The following is a 24,100-nucleotide window of genomic DNA, read 5'->3' on the forward strand; positions in this document are numbered from 1 at the left end:
GCAGTCAGGGAACCAGGAAGGAGCCCATACAGTCTATATCTACAATAATATATACCTGACAGGAGCCCGTACAGTCTATATCTACAATAATATATACCTGACAGGAGCCCGTACAGTCTATATCTACAATAATATATGCCTGACAGGAGCCTGTACAGTCTATATCTACAATAATATATACCTGACAGGAGCCCGTACAGTCTGTATCTACAATAATATATACCTGACAGGAGCCCGTACAGTCTGTATCTACAATAATATATACCTGACAGGAGCCCGTACAGTCTGTATCTACAATAATATATACCTGACAGGAGCCCGTACAGTCTATATCTACAATAATATATGCCTGACAGGAGCCTGTACAGTCTATATCTACAATAATATATACCTGACAGGAGCCCGTACAGTCTGTATCTACAATAATATATACCTGACAGGAGCCCGTACAGTCTGTATCTACAATAATATATACCTGACAGGAGCCCGTACAGTCTGTATCTACAATAATATATACCTGACAGGAGCCTGTACAGTCTATATCTACAATAATATATACCTGACAGGAGCCCGTACAGTCTGTATCTACAATAATATATACCTGACAGGAGCCCGTACAGTCTGTATCTACAGTAATATATACCTGACAGGAGCCCGTACAGTCTATATCTACAATAATATATACCTGACAGGAGCCTGTACAGTCTATATCTACAATAATATATACCTGACAGGAGCCCGTACAGTCTGTATCTACAGTAATATATACCTGACAGGAGCCCGTACAGTCTATATCTACAATAATATATACCTGACAGGAGCCCGTACAGTCTATATCTACAATAATATATACCAGGAAGGAGCCCATACACTCTAGCATCTTCAGTAATGAGCCGGCTAGAGTGTATGGGCTGCAGTCAGGCACCTGGAAGGAGCCAATACACTCTAGCATCTTCAGTAGTGAGCCGGCTAGACTGTATGGGCTGCAGTCAGGCACCTGGAAGGAGCCAATACACTCTAGCATCTTCAGTAGTGAGCCGGCTAGAGTGTATGGGCTGCAGTCAGGACCAGGAAGGAGCACATACACTCTAGCATCTTCAGTAGTGAGCCGGCTAGAGTGTATGGGCTGCAGTCAGGACCAGGAAGGAGCACATACACTCTAGCATCTTCAGTAGTGAGCCGGCTAGACTGTATGGGCTGCAGTCAGGCACCTGGAAGGAGCCAATACACTCTAGCATCTTCAGTAGTGAGCCGGCTAGAGTGTATGGGCTGCAGTCAGGACCAGGAAGGAGCACATACACTCTAGCATCTTCAGTAGTGAGCCGGCTAGAGTGTATGGGCTGCAGTCAGGGAACCAGGAAGGAGCCCATACACTCTAGCATCTTCACAGTGAGCCGGCTAGAGTGTATGGGCTGCAGTCAGGAAACCAGGAAGGAGCCCATACACTCTAGCATCTTCACAGTGAGCCGGCTAGAGTGTATGGGCTGCAGTCAGGACCTGGAAGGAGCCCATACACTCTAGGCTCAACCCTCCATGCTGCAGCCAGCTTCTCATTTCCCGCGTCTCTTCTCCAGCAGTAACTTCCTTGCTTTCGGCTCGTCAATTAAAGGAGGCCCCGCCCCTTCCGGTGACATCATGATTTCAAGGAATCACTCCTCCCCCTCAAGAAATCAACTCCAATCTAGCCTCTACCGTCGTGTGACTGCCAGTCGGTCTGCGGGAAAGGAGCAGTTCGCTGCCGGCAGAGCTCTTTCTCCGTCCTGTGTGAAGCGGACCAGCAGCCATCACCAAGCCGGGGCTGCAGCTCTTCGCCCGGCGCTGGGCCACAGCCAGTGATCATCTGGGGTTTCCCGGAGCCTTTGAGCTGCTGATTACGTTCATGTGGTGAGTATGCTGGGACTTGTAGTGGTGGTTGCTGTGGTAACGTGCCTGCTGAGCTCAGCGCATACTTCAGCTGACCATTGCTGTTTATTACTGATTCTGGTGTCTGTAGTGTTCTAGGGCTGTGGGACTACAAATCCCACAATGCACTTGTGATGACTGGTTGCAGGGCTCTTCCAAGTCCTTTAATTGAAGGGGCTGTAACAATTCCTTCACTGCAGGCTGTAGCTGGGCTGTTCTATACCCATATAATGGAGAGTGGCCACATAACCCCGGTGCCGGACTGGGCAGTGCCCCCCAATCCTGCAGTCAGACCCCCATAACAGATACTGATGGTGACTAAATCTATATGACAATGAAAAGCTGAATATAAAACAGTCCCTGAACCCAGAGGGTAGAATGGGGATGGAGCTCGTGTGCCCCCACCCTGATCCTGCTTGGGGGTCCCACAAGTGCTGTTGAAATCATTGCCTGGATAGAGGCACAGTTTACAGGGGGTGCAGATTTTCCTTCACCTCATAGTACAAAATGCCGCCTTTAACCCCTTAAGCCCCAAGGGTGGTTTTCACGTTAAAGAAGTTGTCCACTACTATAACCTTTTTTTTTTTTTTTCATAAATCTTGCTATTATGGGCCACTGAAAACATCTACTGTGTTTATTTTAGCAATATTACCTTTTATCATGCTGTAGCAGCACATTTTAGTGCTGGATTCAGCTCTCATGGGGTTAATCGACAACTTCCTTTCTCCTGAGTCATTGTGCTCTAATACTACAAGTTCCATGATGCATTGCACTGCTACTAAGCCTGAACCTACCACACCCACTCCAAAACACACCCCAACCCCTCCCTCCTCTCCCCCCTCTAGCTTCAGAAAGATTTGTGATGTCATTTCTGTCCAACCCACACTCCATTACACACAGATAGACGGATAGATAGATAGATAGATAGATAGATAGATAGATAGATAGATATGGATTAGATAGATAGATAGATATGGGATAGATAGATACATACAGATATATGTCTATTTCCATAGATATGTCCATATCCATGTTTCTAAACCCCTTCACCCCTGGAGCTTTTTTGTTTTCGTTTATCGCTCCCCTTCTTTCCAGAGCCATCATTTTTCCGTCAATATGGCCATGTGAGGGCTTGTCTTTTGCGGGACAAGTTCTACTTTTGAACGACACCATTGGTTTTACCATGTCGTGTAGCAGAAAATGTGAAAAAAATTCAAAGTGCAATGAAATGGCAAAAAAAGTGCAGTCCCACGCTTGTTTTTTGCTTGGCTTTTTGGCTAGGTTCACTAAATGCTAAGGCTGTGTGCACACGTTGCGGATCTGATTGCAGATCCGCAGCGTTTTTTGCTGCACTGAATTGCATCAAATCCGCAGTGTAGTGTACAACCAATGTAAGTCTACGGGAGCCGCAGACTTGTTGTGCACATGCTGCGGAAAAAGCCGCACCAAAACCTCACCAAGAACTGCATCAAAACCACACCAAAAACTGTATCAAAACCGCACCAAAACTGCACCAGGTTTTGATGCAGTTTTTGGTGCAGTTTTGGTGCAGTTTTTGGTGCAGTTTTTATGCTTTTTTGGGTGCAGTTTATGCGCGGTTTTAATGCCGTTTTTGGAAATAAGTAAATAAACGGAAAATGTGCATGATTTGAATGGAAACATGCATGAAAAAACGGATTCCAAGGCCGGATTCATCATTTCACAGCTCAGTTTCATACTTTTTTTGCCGGATCCGTCGCTGTGCGTTTTTTCGCCGGACAGAAAAAACGTTCCTCTGTATGTGTTTTCCATCCGGCGGAAACAGCTTTTTTTGACGGATCTGGCAAAAAACGGATAAAACTCTATGAGAAAAAGACGGATCGTCAGAAAAAAATGGATCCGTTTTTTTCAAAACTCGCCGGATTGTGCCTCACGGCAAAAACCTGATGTGTGAAAGCAGCCAAATATATGGATAGATACATCTATGTATCTATAGATATATCTATAGATAAATATATCTATAGATAGATATATCCATAGATATATAATAGAAAGGCCGATGTTTCTATAAGGCTACTTTCACACTTGCGTTTTTCGCAATCCGTCTTTTTGGGAAAAAAACGGATCCTGCAAATGTGCTCGCAGGATGCGTTTTTTACCCATAGACGTGTATTAGTGAAGGATCGCGACGGATGGCCATACGTCGCGTCCATCGTGCAACGGATGCGTCGTGTTTTGGCGGACCATTGGCACATCCGTCACGTCTGCCATTTTCTACCGCGCATGCGCGGCCAAAACTCCGCCCCCTCCTCCCCGGACTTCAGAATGGGCAGCGGATGCGTTGAAAAACTGCATCCGCTGCACACGACGTGCACAAATTTCACAACGTGCGTCGGTACAACGCATAGCGATGGACCCGTGCCGACGCAAGTGTGAAACAGGGCTTAATGAGCGTTTAATTTAATAAAAAACTGAAAAAAACGGCGTGGGCTCCCGCGCAATTTTCTGTGCCAGAGGGGGAAAGCCGACGGCCGAGGCCAATATTTGTAGCCTGCTATGAATATCAGCCCGCAGCTGTCTGCGTAGCCTTTACTGGCTATTAAAATAGGGGGACCCCCCCAAAAAAATGACGTGGGGTCACCCTATATTTTATAGCCAGAAAGGCTACGCAGACAGCTGCGGGCTGATATTCATAGCCTAGAGAGGGGCCATGGATATTGGTCCCCCCCCCCCCCGGCTACAAATACCAGTCCGCAGCCACCCCAGAAATGGCGCATCTGTAAGTCTACGTTCACATTAGCGTTCGGCGCCGCATGCGTCATGCGCCCCTATATTTAACATGGGGGCGCATGGACATGCATTGTGCTGCGTTTTGCGACGCATGGGTTTTTTTGGCCGCAAGCGTTGGGCGCAGAGGACGCAGCAAGTTGCATTTTTTTTGCGTCCAACTTTCGGCCAAAAAGGACGCATGCGTCGTTTTAGCGTGCGTTTTGTTGCGTTTTTGTTTGCGTTGTGCGTTGCGTCTCTGACACTGCGGCGCACAACGCAAATGTGAACGTAGCCTTAGATGCGCCAATTCCGGCACTGAGGCTGGTTTCACACTTGCGTTTTTGGACGCTGCGTTTTAGCGCTAAAAAACGCATGCGTTTTTTTCCTATACTTAACATTAAAAACGCATGCGTTTTTTTCACATGCGTTTTGACGCGTTTTCGGCAACGCATGCGTTTTTAAACGCGCGCGTTTGTTTGCGTTAAAAACGCATGTGTTTTTATAGAAAAAAAACAGAAAAAACACTGAAAAACCACCCACCACCATCAGGGTGATAAAGGGATCCAAACCCTAACCCTACCCCTATAACCTCACCCCTAACCGTGTAATGAACATTTTATGACATAGTGCCACGATATTTAAGTGCCACGTATGTAAGTGCCACGTATGTAAGTGCCACGTATGTAAGTGCCACGTATGTAAGTGCCACGTATGTAAGTGCCACGTATGTAAGTGCCACGTATGTAAGTGCCACGTATGTAAGTGCCACGTATGTAAGTGCCACGTATGTAAGTGCCACGTATGTAAGTGCCACGTATGTAAGTGCCACGTATGTAAGTGCCACGTATGTAAGTGCCACGTATGTAAGTGCCACGTGCCACGTATGTGCCACGTATGTAAGTGCCACGTATGTAAGTGCCACGTGCCACGTATATAAGTGCCACGTATGTAAGTGCCACGTGCCACGTATGTAAGTGCCACGTATGTAAGTGCCACGTATGTAAGTGCCACGTATGTAAGTGCCACGTATGTAAGTGCCACGTATGTAAGTGCCACGTATGTAAGTGCCACGTATGTAAGTGCCACGTGCCACGTATGTAAGTGCCACGTATGTAAGTGCCACGTGCCACGTATTTAAGGACAATGGCTCCTGCAGTGCATCACTGAGGTTACTATAGTTCACTGGTCTCACTTTATGGCAAAAAGCTGCGTGGGAACTTTCTCATACAGCATGCCATAAAGTGAGACTAGGGACTATTTTCTCACAGGGGCGTAGGAATACATTGTGGGGAATACATTGTGGAAGGATACCTTCCTCCCCTCATTGTATTGCTGGAGCCCCTAGAGAGTGGTTGCATCACCTGATGCTCCTGCTCTCTACGGGAGATCGTCGTGGGACACTCGTTTTAATTGGATTTCTGCGGATCAGGGAGTATAGTGTTTGTTTATTATTTTAATATTTTTTACAGATGACAATGGCTTCGGGGATCAAAGTGACAAGTGATGGTGAGTATGTAATCTATGTTATATGTACTGTATGTATGTTGTATGTATGTACTGTATGTGGCATGTCACATGAAGTCACATGTTGCATGTTGTCGCATGCTGCATGTCGTCGCATGGCGCATGTTGTCGCATGACGCATGTTGTCGCATGCTGCATGTCGTCGCATGCTGCATGTCGTCGCATGGCGCATGTTGTCGCATGCTGCATGTCGTCGCATGTCATCACATGCTGCATGTCGTCGCATGCTGCATGTCGTCGCATGGTGCATGTCGTCGCATGGCGCATGTCGTCGCATGGCGCATGTCGTCGCATGGCGCATGTCGTCGCATGGCGCATGTCGTCGCATGGCGCATGTCGTCGCATGGCGCATGTTGTCGCATGCTGCATGTTGTCGCATGGCGCATGTTGTCGCATGGCGCATGTTGTCGCATGGCGCATGTTGTCGCATGCTGCACGTCGTCGCATGGTGCATGTTGGCGCATGGTGCATGTTGGCGCATGTTGTCGCATGCTGCACGTCGTCGCATGCTGCATGTCGTCGCATGGCGCATGTTGTCGCATGCTGCACGTCGTCGCATGTTGTCGCATGGCGCATGTTGTCGCATGTTTCATGTTGTCGCATGGCGCACGTCGTCACATGGCGCATGTTCTGTATGTGTGTATGTACTGTATATGGTTTTTTTTTTTACATTCAACACATTAGCCGGATGATGGGACTACTACTGTCCCATCATTGGCTAATGTGTCACTCACTGTCACTGTAGCAGGTAGAGCCCGATGGGACTTGTAGTCCCATCGGACGATGCCTGCACAGAGACACTGGGGCTCTGCATGCCGGTATGTGCGGGCGGCGCCGGTACGTGCGGACCGTGGCTCTGCGTGCCAGCATGTGATGGCCGGCGCCGCCCGCACATACCGGCACCGGCACGCAGAGCCACGCACATCACATCGAGGATTCCCTGCCTAGCCCCGCCCCCAGCACATGCACAGCCCCGCCCGCCCCCAGCACAGCCCCGCAGGCAGCGGGGCCGGGGCTCTGCATGCCGCGCCGGTATGTGCGGGCCGGGGCTGTGCGGGCCGGCGCCGGCCCGCACATACCGGAGCCGGCACGCAGAGCCCCGCACATCACATCGTGTATTCCCTGCCTAGCCCCGCCCCCAGCAAGTCCCGCCCGCCCCTAGCACAGCCCCGCAGGCAGCCCACAGCCCAGTCACTCTTGAGTGACTGCTGACTGCGCGGCTGGGACACACCTGCTGCTGACGTCACGTCAATTTCCAGAGCCTGGAAATTGACGTGACGTCGGCGGAAATAAGCGGCGGCTGCAGCCTGGGGGTCACGTGACCCGGACTCAGCCGCAGCTATAGCGCCGCTCACAGGCGAAAACGGCAACGGAAGGTAATCACACAATTCATCAGGGGCCCCGGGGGGATACATTGGGGGGTTAATTGAAAGTAGTGGACAACCCCTTTAATGACCGGGCCAATTTTTACAATTCTGACCACTGTCCATTTAAGAGGTAATAACTCTGGAACGCTTCAACGGAAATTGGCGATTCTGACATTGTTTTCTCGTGACATATTGTACTTCATGATAGTGGTAAAATTTCTTTGATATAACGTGGGTTTATTTGTGAAATAAATGGAAATTTGGTGAAAATTTCGCAGTTTTCCAACTTTGAATTTTTATGCAATTAAATCACAGAGATATGTCACACAAAATACTTCATAAGTAACATTCCCCACATGTCTACTTTACATCAGCACAATTTTGGAACCAAAATTTTTTTCCTTAGGGAGTTATAAGGGTTAAAAGTTGACCAGCAATTTCTCATTTATACAACACCATTTTTTTTAGGGACCACATCACATTTGAAGTCACTTTGAGGGGTCTATGTGATAGAAAATTAACAAAATGTGACACCATTCTAAAAACTGCACCCCTCAAGGTACTCAAAACCACATTCAAAAAGTTTATTAACCCTTCAGGTGTTTCACAGGAATTTTTGGAATGTTTAAATAAAAATGAACATTAAACTTTTTTTTCACAAAAAATTTACTTCAGCTCCAATTTGTTTTATTTTACCAAGGGTAACAGGAGAAAATGGACCCCAAAAGTTGTTGTACAATTTGTCCTGAGTAAGCTGACACCCCATATGTGGGGGTAAACCACGGTTTGGGCGCATGGCAGAGCTCGGAATCGATGGAGCCCCATTTGACTTTTCAATGCAAAATTGACTGGAATTGAGATGGGACGCCATGTTGCGTTTGGAGAGCCACTGATGTGCCTAAACATTGAAACCCCCCACAAGTGACACCATTTTGGAAAGTAGACTCTCTAAGGAACTTATCTAGATGTGTTGTGAGAGCTTTGAACCCCCAACTGTTTCACTACAGTTTATAACGCAGAGCCGTGAAAATAAAAAATCTTTTTTTCCACAAAAATTACTTTTTTAGCCCCCAGTTTTGTATTTTTCCAAGGGTAACAGTTGAAATTGGACCCCTAAAGTTGTTGTCCAATTTGTCCTGAGTACGCTGATACCCCATATGTGGGGGGGAACCACCGTTTGAGCACATGGCAGAGCTCGGAAGGGAAGGAGCGTAATTTGGAATGCAGACTTAGATGGATTGGTCTGCAGGCGTCACATTGCGTTTGCAGAGCCCCTAATGTAACTAAACAGTACAAACCCCCACAAGTGACCCCATATTGGAAACTAGACCCCCCAAGGAACTTATCTAGATGTGTTGTGAGAACGTTGAGCCCCCAAGTGTTTCACTACAGTTTATAACACAGAGCCGTGAAAATAAAAAATCTTTTTTCCACAAAAATTATTTTTTAGTCCCCAGTTTTGTATTTTTCCAAGGGTAACAGTTGAAATTAGACCCCAAAAGTTGTTGCCCAATTTGTCCTGAGTACGCTGATACCCCATATGTTGGGGGTAAAACCCTGTTTGGGCGCACGGGAGAGCTCAGAAGGGAAGGAGCACTGTTTTACTTTTTTAACGCAGAATTGGCTGGAATTGAGATCGGACGCCATGTCGCTTTTGGAGAGCCCCTGATGTGCCTAAACAGTGGAAACCCCCAAATTATAACTGAAACCCTAATCCAAAGACATCCCTAACCCTAATCCCAACGATAACCCTAACCACACCCCTAACCCTAATCCCAACCCTATTCCCAACCGTAAATGTAATCCAAACCCTAACTTTAGCCCCAACCCTAACTGTAGCCTTAACCCTAGCCCCAACCCTAGCCCTAACCCTAATGGGAAACTGGAAATAAATACATTTTTTTAATTTTTCGCTAACCAAGGGTGATGAAGAGGGGTTGGATTTACTTTTCTGGCAGTTTTTTTAGCGGATTTTTATGATTAGCGGCCGTCACACACTGAAAGACACTTTTTTTATTGCAAAAAATATTTTTTGCGTTAACACATTTTGAGAGCTATAATTTTTCCATATTTTGGTCCACAGAGTCATGTGAGGTCTTGTTTTTTGCTGGACGAGTTGACGTTTTTATTGGTATCATTTTCGGGCACGTGACATTTTTTGATCGCTTTTTATTCCCATTTTTGTGAGGCAGAATGACCAAAAACCAGCTATTCATGAATTTCTTTTGGGGGAGGCGTTTATACCGTTCCGCGTTTGGTAAAATGGATAAAGCAGTCTTAGGCCGGCGTCACACTGGCGAGTTTTACGGACGTAAGAGCGCAGAAACTACGTCCGTAAAACTCGCATAACATACGGCACAATTATTCTCAATGGGGCTGCTCCTATTAGCCGTGTATTACGGTTCAGTATTATACGGCTTCCTACGGCCGTACAAAATCGCAGCATGCTGCGTTTGTCAGCGTATTGCGCAAAAAAATCGCCAATGAAAGTCTATGGGGGCGAGAAAAATACGGATTCCACACTGACCAGCAGTGTGACTTTCGAGAAATACGAAGCGGTGTTAGTGAAAAGTCGGTAATTCAATTGCCGGCTTTTCATTTCTCCTGCACAAACCCGACAGGATATGAGACATGGTTTTCATACAGTAAACCATCTCATATCCCCTTTTTTTTTGCATACTCCACACTACTAATGTTAGTAGTGTGTATGTGCAAAATTTCAGCGCTGTAGCTGCTGAAATAAAGGGTTAAATGGCGGAAAAAATTGGCGTGGGCTCCCGCGCAATTTTCTCCGCCAGAATGGTAAAGCCAGTGACTGAGGGCAGATATTAATAGCCAGGAGAGGGTCCATGGTTATTGCCCCCCCCGTGGCTACAAACATCTGCCCCCAGCCACCCCAGAAAAGGCACATCTGGAAGATGCGCCTATTCTGGCACTTGGCCACTCTCTTCCCACTCCCTGTAGCGGTGGGATATGCGGTAATGAAGGGTTAATGTCACCTTGCTATTGGAAGGTGACATTAAGCCAGATTAATAATGTAGAGGCGTCAATTATGACACCTATCCATTATTAATCCAATTGTTTGAAAGGGTTTAAAAACACACACACACATGATTTAAAAGTATTTTAATGAAATAAACACAGCGGTTGTTGTAATAATTTATTGTTCTCTCAATCCATTTCCAGGCCCTCGCTTGGCAAAATAATAAACGCACAAGATACATACCTTCTGATGTCAGATCACTTCCCACGATGTAATCTATCTGAAGGGGTTAATTATTTTACAAGCACGAGCCCTGCTAATGCACTCGCTCGTGCCTGTAATTCCCCGGCGAATGAATGAAATGTAGGTCATTGACTTACATTTCCTTCAGTCGCGGTGATGCGCCCCCTGGTGGATGTCCTCATATGACCTGGAGCGTGGGAAAAAGTTCCCAGGCTGCAGTTCATGAGAACATCCAGCAGGGGCGCATCACCGCGACTCAATGTAAGTACAGATCTAGCTTTCCTTTCAGCACCCGGGGATTACAGGCACGAGCGAGTGGTTTATCGCAGCTCGTGCCTGTAATATTAGTTAACCCCTTCAGATGGATTACCTCGTTGGACGTGATCTGACATCAGAAGGTATGTATCTTGTGCGTTTATTATTTTGCCAAGCGAGGGCCTGGAAATGGATTGAGAGCAATAAATTATTTCATTAAAATACCTTGTAATCATGTGTGTGTGTTTTATTAACCATTTCGTACTATTGGATTAATAATGGATAGGTGTCATAATTGACGCCTCTCCATTATTAATCTGGCTTAATGTCACCTTACAATTGCAAGGTGGCATTAACCCTTCATTACCCCATATCCCACCGCTACAGGGAGTGGGAAGAGAGTGGCCAAGTGCCAGAATAGGCGCATCTTCCAGATGTGCCTTTTCTGGGGTGTCTGGGGGCAGATGTTTTTAGCCACGGGGGGGCCAATAACCATGGACCCTCTCCTGGCTATTAATATCTGCCCTCAGTCACTGGCTTTACCACTCTGGCGGAGAAAATTGCGCTGGAGCCCACGCCAATTTTTTCCGCCATTTAACCCTTTATTTCAGCAGCTACAGCGCTGAAATTTTGCACATACACACTACTAACATTAGTAATGTGGAATATGCAAAAAAAAGGGGATATGAGATGGTTTACTGTATGAAAACCATGTCTCATATCCTGTCGGGTTTGTGCAGGAGAAATGAAAAGCCGGCAATTGAATTACCGGCTTTTCACATAGATCGCGCTGAATGAAATCTAAATACAGAATATATATATATGTGTCTCAATGACATATATATATATATACTGTATATATGTTTTCCCGAACATTTGAGCACATAAATCCATTAGATGTCGGTTTTGCAAGCCTGCGCGAAAATCTCGCACTACGGATGCCATACGGATTACATACGGAGGATGCCATGCGCAAAATACGCTGACACACCCTGACTACGGATCAATATTTTGGGAACATTTCTCCGTATTACGGCCGTAGTACGGACGTATAATACGTGGCGTATTGTCTTACGCCAAGTGTGACCCCAGCCTTATTCTTCGGGTCAGTAGGATTACAGCGATATCTCATTTATATCATTTTTTGATGTTTTGGCGCTTTTATACAATAAAAACTATTTTTTTAGAAAAAATAATTATTTTTGCATCGCTTTATTCTGAGGACTATAACTTTTTATTTTTTCTTTGACGCTGTATAGTGGCTCGTTTTTTGCAGGACACGATGACATTTTCAGCGGTACCATGGTTATTTATATCCGTCTTTTTTTTTTTTTTTTACGGTGTTCACTGAAGGGGTTAACTAGTGGGACAGTTTTATAGGTGGGGTCGTTACGGACGCGGCGATACTAAATATGTGTACTTTTATATATTTTTTTCATTTAGATAAAGAAATGTATTTTTATAGGAACAATATTTTTTTTGTGGGGGGGGGGGGGCTTTAGAATCGGGCCACCATCTAGTGTGTATATGTATGTGTATATATATATATATATATATATATATATATATATATATATATATACATACACTCACTCACTGGCCACTTTATTAGGTACACCATGCTAGTAACGGGTGGGACCCCCTTTTGCCTTCAGAACTGCCTCAATTCTTCGTGGCATAGATTCAACAAGGTGCTGGAAGCATTCCTCAGAGATTTTGGTCCATATTGACATGATGGCATCACACAGTTGCCGCAGATTTGTCGGCTGCACATCCCTGATGCGAATCTCCCGTTCCACCACATCCCAAAGATGCTCCACTGGATTGAGATCTGGTGACTGAGGAGGCCATTTGAGTACAGTGAACTCATTGTCATGTTCAAGAAACCAATCTGAGATGATTTTAGCTTTATGACATGGCGCATTATCCTGCTGAAAGTAGCCATCAGATGTTGGGTACATTGTGGTCATAAAGGGATGGACATGGTCAGCAACAATACTCAGGTAGGCTGTGGCGTTGCAACGATGCTCAATTGGTACCAAGGGGCCCAAAGAGTGCCAAGAAAATATTCCCCACACCATGACACCACCACCACCAGCCTGAACCGTTGATACAAGGCAGGATGGATCCATGCTTTCATGTTGTTTACGCCAAATTCTGACCCTACCATCCGAATGTCGCAGCAGAAATCGAGACTCATCAGACCAAGCAACGTTTTTCCAATCTTCTACTGTCCAATTTCGATGAGCTTGTGCAAATTGTAGCCTCAGTTTCCTGTTCTTAGCTGAAAGGAGTGGTACCCGGTGTGGTCTTCTGCTGCTGTAGCCCATCTGCCTCAAAGTTCGACGCACTGTGCGTTCAGAGATGCTCTTAGGCCTAACTTGGTTGTAACGGGTGGCGATTTGAGTCACTGTTGCCTTTCTATCAGCTCGAACCAGTCTGCCCATTCTCCTCTGACCTCTGGCATCAACAAGGCATTTCCGCCCACAGAACTGCCGCTCACTGGATTTTTTTTCTTTTTCGGACCATTCTCTGTAAACCCTAGAGATGGTTGTGCGTGAAAATCCCAGTAGATCAGCAGTTTCTGAAATACTCAGACCAGCCCTTCTGGCACCAACAACCATGCCACGTTCAAAGGCACTCAAATCACCTTTCTTCCCCATACTGATGCTCGGTTTGAACTGCAGGAGATTGTCTTGACCATGTCTACATGCCTAAATGCACTGAGTTGCCGCCATGTGATTGGCTGATTAGAAATTAAGTGTTAACAAGAAGTTGGACAGATGTACGTAATAAAGTGGCCAGTGAGTGTATATATATATATATATATATATATATAATATATATATATATATTAGATGGTGGTCCGATTCTAACGCATCGGGTATTCCAGAATGTGCATGTCCACGTAGTATATTGCCCAGCCACGTAGTTACACACATATACATACACACCTATATAGATGGCTGGTTGATGGACACCCCATGAAAACACGGCTAAGGCGCCAACAAGGAGGAGGTGGAGTAATGTTTTGGGCTGGAATCATGGGGAGAGAGATTGTCGGCCCCTTTATGATCCCTGAAGGGGTAAAGATGAACTCCATAATCTATGTGGAGTTTCTAAAACAACACTTCCTGCCATGGTTCAAGAGGAAGAACCGTGCTTTCCACAGCAAGATCATTTTCATGCATGATAATGCACCGTCTCATGCTGCAAAAAAACACATCTGCATCTCTGGCTGCTATGGGCATAAAAGAGGACAAACTTATGGTGTGGCCACCATCTTCCCCTGACCTCAACCCCATTGAGAACCTCTGGAGCATCATCAAAAGGAGTGTCTATGATGGCGGGAGGCAGTTCACATCTAAGCAACAGCTCTGGAAGGGGATTCTGTCCACATGCAAAACAATTGAAGCAGAAACCATCCAAAAACTGACAAATTCAATGGATGAGAGAGTTCAGAAGCTTCTTTCGAACAAGGGGTCCTATGTGCAAATGTAACATCACCTAGAATAAAATATTCACTTGAAAACTGATTTCATTTTGTAATAAGCTGATAATGCTTATAACTTCACAATTGACCTTTTTTTTTTATTTTGAGCAAAAAAAAAGGTTGAAAACTCTGCTGTGCATAATAATTTGGAACATGCATGCAAATATACTGTTTTCATAGGCAGTTTGTTCCAAAACATTGCAATTATACTAGAATAATAGATGACTGGAAAACAACAATGACTGCAATTCAGATAGGTAATTTAGAGAAAATATGAGGAAATATTATTTGCATAATAATTTGGAACAAAGTGTATAGCAGAGGCCACGTAGTATATAGCAAATACTACGTGGCCTGTGGTATATACTATGTGGCTGCTATATACATACATACATACATACATACATACATACATACATACATACATACATACATACATACATACATACATACATATTGTAGAATACCCAATGCGTTAATACAGGTCACGCAGTACACAACACAGCCCAAACAGTATATAACACAGCCCACATACTATATAACACTACCCACGCAGTAGAATATGCATGCCCACGTAGTATATTGCCCAGCCACGTATGTAACAGGTTAAAAAAGACTTAATATAAAAAATAAACATATATTCACCTTCCGAGGGCCCCTGGCGCTTGTGTACGATGCACGCAGCAGCTTCCGGTCCCAGGGTTGGTATGAGCGCAGGACCTGTAATGACGTCGCGGTCACATGACCGTGACGTCATTGCAGGTCCTTCTCGCATAGCATCTTCGGCACCGGAACCTGCCGCTTGCACTGCCGAGGAGAGGGCGCACGTCAGAGGGTGAGAATGACGTTTTTTTTTTATTATTATTTGTAACATTAGATATTTTTACTATTGATGCTGCATACGCAGCATCAATAGTATAAACTTTGTCACACAGGGTTAATAGCAGCGGTAACGGAGTGAGTTACCTATTGTATTTGATGATAGTGGTAACATTTTTGGTATAACTTGCGTTTATTTGTGAAAATATTGGAAATTTTGTGAAACTTTTGGATTTCCTTAGCTCCGTCAACTTAGAGTTATATAGAATTATAGTAAAAGTCCTGATAGAGTATTTTCACGATTTCACTCAATAGTCCACCACTTTATGTAGCAAAACCATCAGTAGCTGGATACAGGCCTCCGTTATTATTCCAATTGCCCTTAAGGTATTTAGGGAGTCCTCCGTATCTGTTACACATATTAAATAAGGGAACAAACTAGTAGTCGTAGCAGAGTTGTAAATTCGCTTCTCAACCTAGTCACTCAACCCTTATTAAGGGAAGAGGGTGCAAACCTTAAGGTACCTTCACATTAAGCGACGCTGCAGCGATATCGACAACGATGCCGATCGCTGCAGCGTCGCTGTGTGGTCGCTGGAGAGCTGTCACACAGACAGCTCTCCAGCGACCAACGATGCCGAAGTCCCCTGGTAACCAGGGTAAACATCGGGTTAATAAGCGCAGGTCCGCGCTTAGTAACCCGATGTTTACCCTGGTTACCAGTGTAAATGTAAAAAAAAAAAAAAACAGTACATACTTACATTCCGGTGTCCGTAACGTCCCCCGGCGTCTGCTTCCTGCACTGACTGTGATTGCCGGCCGTAAGGCACAGCACAGCGGTGACGTCACCGCTGTGCTCTGCTTTTACTTTACGGCCGGCACTCACAGTCAATGCGGGAAGCGGATGGCGGGGGACGTGTGACAGACAGCAGAAGGTGAGTATGTACTGTTTGTTTTGTTTTTTTACTTTTGCAATGGTAACCAGGGTAAATATCGGGTTACTAAGGGCGGCCCTGCGCTTAGTAACCCGATATTTACCCTGGTTACCATTGTAAAACATTGCTGGCATCGTTGCTTTTGCTGTCAAACACAACGATACACGCCGATCTGACGACCAAATAAAGTTCTGAACTTTCAGCAACGACCAGCGATATCACAGCAGGATCCAGATCGCTGCTGCGTGTCTAACACAACGATATCGCTATCCAGGACGCTGCAACGTCACGGATCTCTATCGTTATCGTTGCAAAGTCGCTTAGTGTGAAGGTACCTTTAATGTAAATCAGAAAAACAACTAAAACATCGTAACAACCATATTTACCTATGAAGAACCAGAGATTACGGTATGAACAGCATACCAGGAAACATGATAAAGAAGAGTAGAGAGAATAGAACAAGATGAACTTAGAGGTAGTGAACAACTATAGAATTATAGTAAAAGTCCTGATATGAGTATTTTCACGATTTCACTCAATAGTCCACCACTTTATGTAGCAAAACCATCAGTAGCTGGATACAGGCCTCCGTTATTATTCCAATTGCCCTTAAGGTATTTAGGGAGTCCTCCGTATCTGTTAAACATATTAAATAAGGGCACAAACTAGTAGTCGTAGCAGAGTTGTAAATTAGCTTCTCAACCAAGTCACTCAACCCTTATTAAGGGAAGAGGGTGCAAACGTTAATGTAAATCAGAAAAACAACTAAAACATCGTAACAACCATATTTACCTATGAAGAAACAGAGATTATGTACAGCATACCAGGAAACATGATAAAGAAGAGTAGAGAGAATAGAACAAGGTGAACGAGAGAGAGAGAAAGCAAAGTAAAAAAAAAAAAAGGGGGACCTAGGGATTAACCCCTTCATGACCTTGGGATTTTTCGTTTTTCCATTTTCGTTTTTCACTCCCCTCCTTCCCAGAGCCATAACTTTTTTATTTTTCCGTCAATTTGGCCATGTGAGGGCTTATTTTTTGCGGGACGAGTTGTACTTTTGAACGACATCATTGGTTTTACCATGTCGTGTAGTAGAAATCGGGAAAAAAATTCCAAGTGCGGTGAAATTGCAAAAAAAGTGCAATCCCACACTTGTTTTTTGCTTGGCTTTTTTGCTAGGTTCACTAAATGCTAAAACTGACCTGCCATTATGATTCTCCAGGTCATTACGAGTTCATAGACACCTCACATGTCTAGGTTATTTTTTACCTAAGTGGTGAAAAAAAATTCCAAACTTCGCTAAAAAAGAAAAAAAAAAAATTGCGCCATTTTCCGATACCCGTAGCGTCTACATTTTTCGTGATCTGGGGTCGGGTGAGGGCTTATTTTTTGTGTGCCGAGCTGGCGTTTTTAATGATACCATTTCGGTGCAGATACGTTCTTTTGATCGCCCGTTATTGCATTTTAATGCAATGTCGTGGCGACCAAAAAACCGTAATTCTGGCGTTTCGATTTTTTTTCTCGTTACGCCGTTTAGCGATCAGGTTAATGCTTTTTTTTTATTGATAGATCGGGCGATTCTGAACGCGGCGATACCAAATATGTGTAGGTTTGATTTTTTTTTTATTGATTTATTTTGATTGGGGCGAAAGGGGGGTGATTTAAACTTTTATGTTTTTTGTATTTTTTTCAAATTTTTTTTAACTTTTTTTTTTTTTACTTTTGCCATGCTTCTATAGCCTCCATAGGAGGCTAGAAGCAGGCACAGCCCGATCGGCTCTGCTACATAACAGCGATCATCAGATCGCTGTTATGTTGCAGAAATGCAGGTGTGCTGTGAGCGCCGACCACAGGGTGGCGCTCACAGCCACCGGCGATCAGTAACCATAGAGGTCTCAAGGACCTCTATGGCTACTATATACAAGCATCGCTGACCCCCGATCATGTGACGGGGGTCGGCGATGCCGTCATATCCGGCCGCCCGGCCGGATGCGGTAGTTAAATGCCGCTGTCTGCGTTTGACAGCGGCATTTAACTAGCTAATAGGCGCGGGCAGATTGCGATTCTGCCCGCGCCTATTGCGGGCACATGTCAGCTGTTCAAAACAGCTGACATGTCCCGGCTTTGATGCGGGCTCACCGCGGAGCCCTGCATCAAAGCGGGGCTTCTGACCTCGGACGTACTATCCCGTCCGAGGTCAGAAAGGGGTTAAAATAGGAGTAGATAGACATTTCAATAGGATAAAAGGGGGGGGGGGGCCCTCTGCAGCATAACTGAGCAGGCTAATTTTTGTGAAGTAGATCTATGTGAGTTAAGCAAAATCAAAAGGGAGACGATTTAAGTCCAGCACAGGCGAACTCACTATCCAGATACAGTTTGATCTAGAGGTGCTCCAAATGCTTCATTAAATCTTAAAACAGGACCCATTGACTCCAGGTACGAAGGAATCCATCCCTGGTACCAGTCATCTCTGCAGTAAGGTTTTCCATCTTGTAAGGCTAGGTTCACATTTGCCGGTGGAGTCCGCAAATGCATGATAACGCAGCGTTTTTTATCCGCATCAGCTTACGCATGATGGCAAAAAACCCCGCAGCTTTTGCAGCCTTTGCGCTTTTTATGCGCATGCGTTTGATATTTCCAGGAGGACGTGTCTAAATCAGTTCCTGGACATGCGCAATCTGAAGTACGCAAGCACATCGAACGCAAAGACATGCATACGCAGGCGTTCCCATAGACAGTAATGCTTTTTTTCACGCACTCATCCGCATGTGCATGCCTGCGTATATGTGACGGAAATTTGCCTCCTCAAACATTCCAACATGGTGCGTTAGCCGCGCCACACCACACACCGTGAAAAAACTTATGCGTAAGGAAACGCGGGCAAATGCATGCACCTGCGTCTACAATGTTAAAGCTGCACCTGCGTCTACAATGTTAAAGATGGAAAATCAAGACGCATGCGGATGTATTCGTCAGAAACGCTGCGGACACAACCGCAAATGTGAAACCAGCATAAATCCGACCCATTTCTTCAAACCATTGAGTCAGTAAAGGACAATGGGGTGTCTTCCAATGTCTCGGGATGACCGCTCTAGCCGCCGTGAGGCAGATTCGGAGTATGTCCTGTTTTTGGGACTTAATGGAGCCCGGTAGTATTGATAATAGGGTTACAAGGCATTGATGGAGATCTATCTATCTATGTATCTATATACTATTTTAAAAAGTTATGCGGACCTGTTGTCTGGCAAGTAAGATTTGTATATGTGCTTTTGGTAATTTACAGTGTCATTGCTGATGCTATATCCTATCCTATGCTATGTTATTCTATCCAATGTTATGTTAAAAAAATCAATAAAAATGATTCTTAAAATAAAGTATGCAAAGAAAAACCCACAAATAACATCAGCTGAAATACAGGACACTCTGAAAACTAGCGGTGTGGCTGTTTCAAGATGCACAATAAGGAGGCACTTCTAGAAATATGGGCAGCATGGTTGGGTCGCCAGAAGAAAGCCATTACTGCGCAAATACCACAAAGTATCTCGCCTACAATACACAAAAGAGCACAGAGACAAGCCTCAAAACTTCTGGAACAAGGTAATTTGGAGTGATGAGACCAAAATTCAACTTTTTGGCCACAACCATAATTGTTACATTTGGAGAGAGGTCAACAAGGCCTATGATGAAAGGAACAACGTTCCTACTATAAAGCACGGAGGTGGATCGCTGATGTTTTGGGGGATGTGTGAGCTTCAAAGGCACAGGAAACTTGGTTAAAGTTGAAGAAAAGATGAATGCAGCAAGTTGTCAGCAAATACTGGAGGCAAATTTGCACTCATCAGCCCAGAAGCTGCGTATGGGATGTACTTTGACATTCCAACATGACAAAGATCCAAAACACAAGGCCAAGTCAACCTGTCATTGGCTACAGCAGAACAATTTTTTTCTTTTGGATCTGTACAGCATGGAGTGTAGCAAGCGTGGCTTCCCCTGTACTGAGAATCGTACTCGTATAGCAGGGGTGAGCTGTATTTTTTCTATTTTTGCAATTTTAGAGGCAGATGATTTCTGAATATCACATCCATCATCTGCTGGCAGAGATGTGGGCTCAATTATTGAGCTTGCATCAAGGTCATAGTTGCCAACCGTCTGTAAATTTACGGACAGTACATAACCTGATGCTTTTCTCTGCTGTCCGTAGCATCCGGCAGAAAAAAGCACCGTCCATTGAATTGCCTTCCCCACCCCTGAAGTTTGTACTGTACATGCGCTAAAATGGCTGCCATGTGCAGTACAAACAGGACCTGTCCCGGAAGAAGACTAGAAGAGTCATGTGGGAGCCTGAAGGGTGGTGGCAGAAAATGGCAGAATTCTGCTGCAGACCTTCCTGCTGCTGCTCCCGGCTAGCTGAGCTGATGATCTGGGACTCGATGCACTACAGGTAGGGGGGCCCGAATCCGATGCCAGCCCTCTGGTGTCCGCTGCTCCAGTCTGCTTAGCGTCATTCTATCTGAGATGTCTCAGTGCAGAGGTCACGTTGTTGTCACTACAGCGCTCTCTGTGCCGAGATGTCAGATAATCAGAACTTAGAATGTGCTGAGGAGACCTGACCGGAGCAGTGGACTCTGGAGCTCTGGCAGCGGGGAATACAACAGGGAGAAATGAGTATTTGTTGTTTTTCTTTTTTTAGAAATGTAGTAACATATGGGGCCCATTATTCTGTATTAGATGGTGGCCCGATTCTAACGCATCGGGTATTCTAGAATCTGTATGTATGTATATAGCAGCCACATAGCATATAGCACAGGCCATGTAGTATATAGGAGCCATGTAGTATATAGCCGACAAATACTACATGGCCTGTGCTATATACTATGTGGCTGCTATATACATACATACATACATACATACATACATACATACATACATACATACATACATACATACATACATACATACATGTTGTAGAATACCCGATGCGTTAATACAGGTCACACAATATATAACAGTGGCCACGCAGTATATAACACAGGCCAAACCGTATATATCACAGCCCACGTACTTTATAACAGCCCACGCAGTATATAACACAGGCCACGCAGTACATAACAGCCCACATAGTATCTAACACTGGCCACGTAGTATATCAGTGTGGGCACCATATCCCTGTTAAAAAAAAAATATTTAAAATAAAAAATAATTATATACTCACCCGCCGGGATCCAGCGAAGCTCTGGCGATGCGTGCGCGGTTGCCGCCATCTTCCATTCCCAGGATGCATTGCATTGCGAAATTACCCAGATGACTAATTTCGCAATGCATCTCTGGGAACGGAAGATGGCGGCAGCTGCGCGTACCTCGGTGGACTACGGAAGGAGAATAGCAGGTTTTTGTTTTTTTATTATTTTTAACATTACATCTTTTTACTATTGATGCTGCATAGGCAGCATCAATAGTAAAAATTTGGGGACACACAGGGTTAATAGCAGCAGTGCGTTACCCGCGGCATAACGCGGTCCGTTACCGCTGGGATTAACCCTGTGCGAGAGGTGACTGGAGGGGAGTATGCGGGCTCCGGGCACTGACTGCAGGGCAGTAGGGAGGGACTATTCGGACTGTGGCCGTCGCTGATTGGTCGCGGCAGCCATAACAGGCAGCTGGCGAGACCTATGAGCGACGTGGGATTTCCGTTACGGAAGTTACAGACAGACAGACGGAAGTACACCTTAGACAATTATATATATACTAGCTGAAGAGCCCGGCGTTGCCTGGGCATAGTAAATATCTGTGGTTAGTTATAGCTCTCACTTCTCATTTTCCAGTCACGCCTCTCATTTTCCCCCTCACATCTTTTCATTTTCTCCTCACATCTCTCATTTTCTCCCTCACACCTCTCATTTTCCCCCTCACTCCTCTCATTCCTCCCTCACTCCTCTCATTCCCCACTAACACTTGTCATTTCGACCGCTGTCATTTTCCGATCACTCCACTATTTTCCCTCACTCCTCTCATTTTGCACTCACACCTTTTCATTTTCACCTCACACCTCTCATTTTCCCTTCCCCCATGACGGCACACCTGAGAGAGGGGATCCGCCCAGTCAGGACAGGAACCCTACTGAAAATAAAAGGGCGGTACCTCTCCCTCGCTTCAGTTGGGTTTCCTGTCCTGACAGGGACCCTTGTGCTGAACACGGCGGTTCGACTTACCCAGGTCCCGTCCCGGCGTGGAAGAACAGGCAGCGCCTGTGCGTCGGAGGTCGGGTCCTGGAGGCGCCGTCCGCAGGTCCCCCCGGGTCACTGCGTCCGTGCGGGCGTTGTGCAGCATGGTTGGAGGACCGGGTTCCTTCCATGGCTGCCACGCCGCCCACCCCTCTCTGCCGGCGGGCGGCCGCTTCCGGGTCGCTCTTCTGGCGTCGCACGTCAGGCACGCTGTGAATGGGCGTGCCCGTGTGACGTCGGAGGCAGGCGCCGGATCCAAGATGGCGGCGCCCATGAAGAAAACGCCGGCCGGTGAATGAAGACTCCGGCGGCATGGCAGAGGGGGGAGGGATCACTATTGGGCACCGGAGAGGCGGGGAGTGCAGTGGTCGCCCCATAAAAGGGTGCTGGACCACAGAAGACGCGCTCATGTCCAAAAACTTCGCCATGGAGGTAGGACAACAAGAGCAGCTGCAGCAGTCTTCTTCACAGCAGCAGCAGCCGGAGCTCTCACCAGATGCCTTGCCGAGCCACCAACATACCAAGAGCAGCCGCTCAAGTGGTAGAAACAGTGGTCGTTCCGTCCGGCAAGATTCGTCAACGTCCAGGAGGGACGCTTCACGTGCATCTGTCCAGCCTCAAAAATCGGTACCCTTGATTGTGGGCGGTGGTGAGTGATCTACGTGAATGTATCCCTTATGGTAACAGGGTCCATTTTTCTGTTTTGATCACTAGGGGTCCAGGAAAGCTACCGGTAAAACAAAGAACCGAGAGTGTGCCCTTTGTAAAAACCCGCTCGCAGTGCAGTATCAGAAGGATCTCTGTGCTGACTGCATAAATAAGACTATTCAAGAAGAAACCCCTAATTTCGCCACTAGCCTTAAAGCCATAATACAGGCTGAAATAAAAGACTCCTTAAAATTGGCCCTTAGCGAACCAAGAGGGGGAAGCCGTAGGGCGTCTACAGAGTCGGATACCTCTCAGAGACAAGGGAGTCATAAAACATCCCGATCTCCCTCTACTTCCCCAGCCTCGGTCCACTCTTCAGATTCCTCCTCGGACAGTGATTCAGGAGGTCGTCCGTGCCTTCCCACGGAGGACGTGGACAAATTAGTCAAAGCAGTTAGGTCTGCAATGGGCCTTAAAGAGGAGAAGACACCTAGGTCACTAGAGGATGTCATGTTTGGTGGCTTAGAAGAGAGGAGGAAACGCACGTTTCCAGTTAATGCAAAAATAAAAGCATTAATTGAGAAAGAGTGGAAAAGACCTGAAAAAATGGGTTCTTTGCCCTCTTCATCCAAAAGGAGATATCCCTTTGAAAATAAAGACTCTGAACCTTGGGAAAAGATCCCCAAAATTGACGGAGCGGTAGCCAAATGCTTAAAAAAATCATCCCTTCCATTAGAAGACTCGGGTGTTCTTAAAGACCCGCTTGACAAAAAAGCAGATGGTTTTCTCAGACATATCTGGGAAGCCTCAGCAGGGGGCCTGAAGCCAGCAATCGCTGGAACTTGTACGGCCCGCGCTCTGATGGTCTGGCTACAGCAGATAGAGGATCAGCTAAGGGACAAGGTACCCAGATCCGACATCCTTGCCAATATATCCTTGGTGCAAGGGGCAGCAGCCTTTTT

General features: G+C 45.7%; 1 protein-coding gene across 1 annotated transcript in view; it reads left to right on the plus strand.

Annotated features, from left to right (window-relative positions):
• The first annotated feature begins 1,666 nt into the window (after positions 1-1,666).
• The window catches only part of LOC143785875 (uncharacterized), a 60,801-nt gene continuing 38,367 nt past the window's right edge, over positions 1,667-24,100 (plus strand). The window contains exon 1 of the mRNA XM_077275013.1: positions 1,667-1,884. The gene's annotated coding sequence lies outside the window, so the exon portion shown is untranslated. The remainder of the gene's footprint in view (positions 1,885-24,100) is intronic.

This window comes from Ranitomeya variabilis, chromosome 7 (genome assembly GCF_051348905.1).
Source record: "Ranitomeya variabilis isolate aRanVar5 chromosome 7, aRanVar5.hap1, whole genome shotgun sequence".
NCBI classification, from domain to species: Eukaryota; Metazoa; Chordata; class Amphibia; order Anura; family Dendrobatidae; genus Ranitomeya; species Ranitomeya variabilis.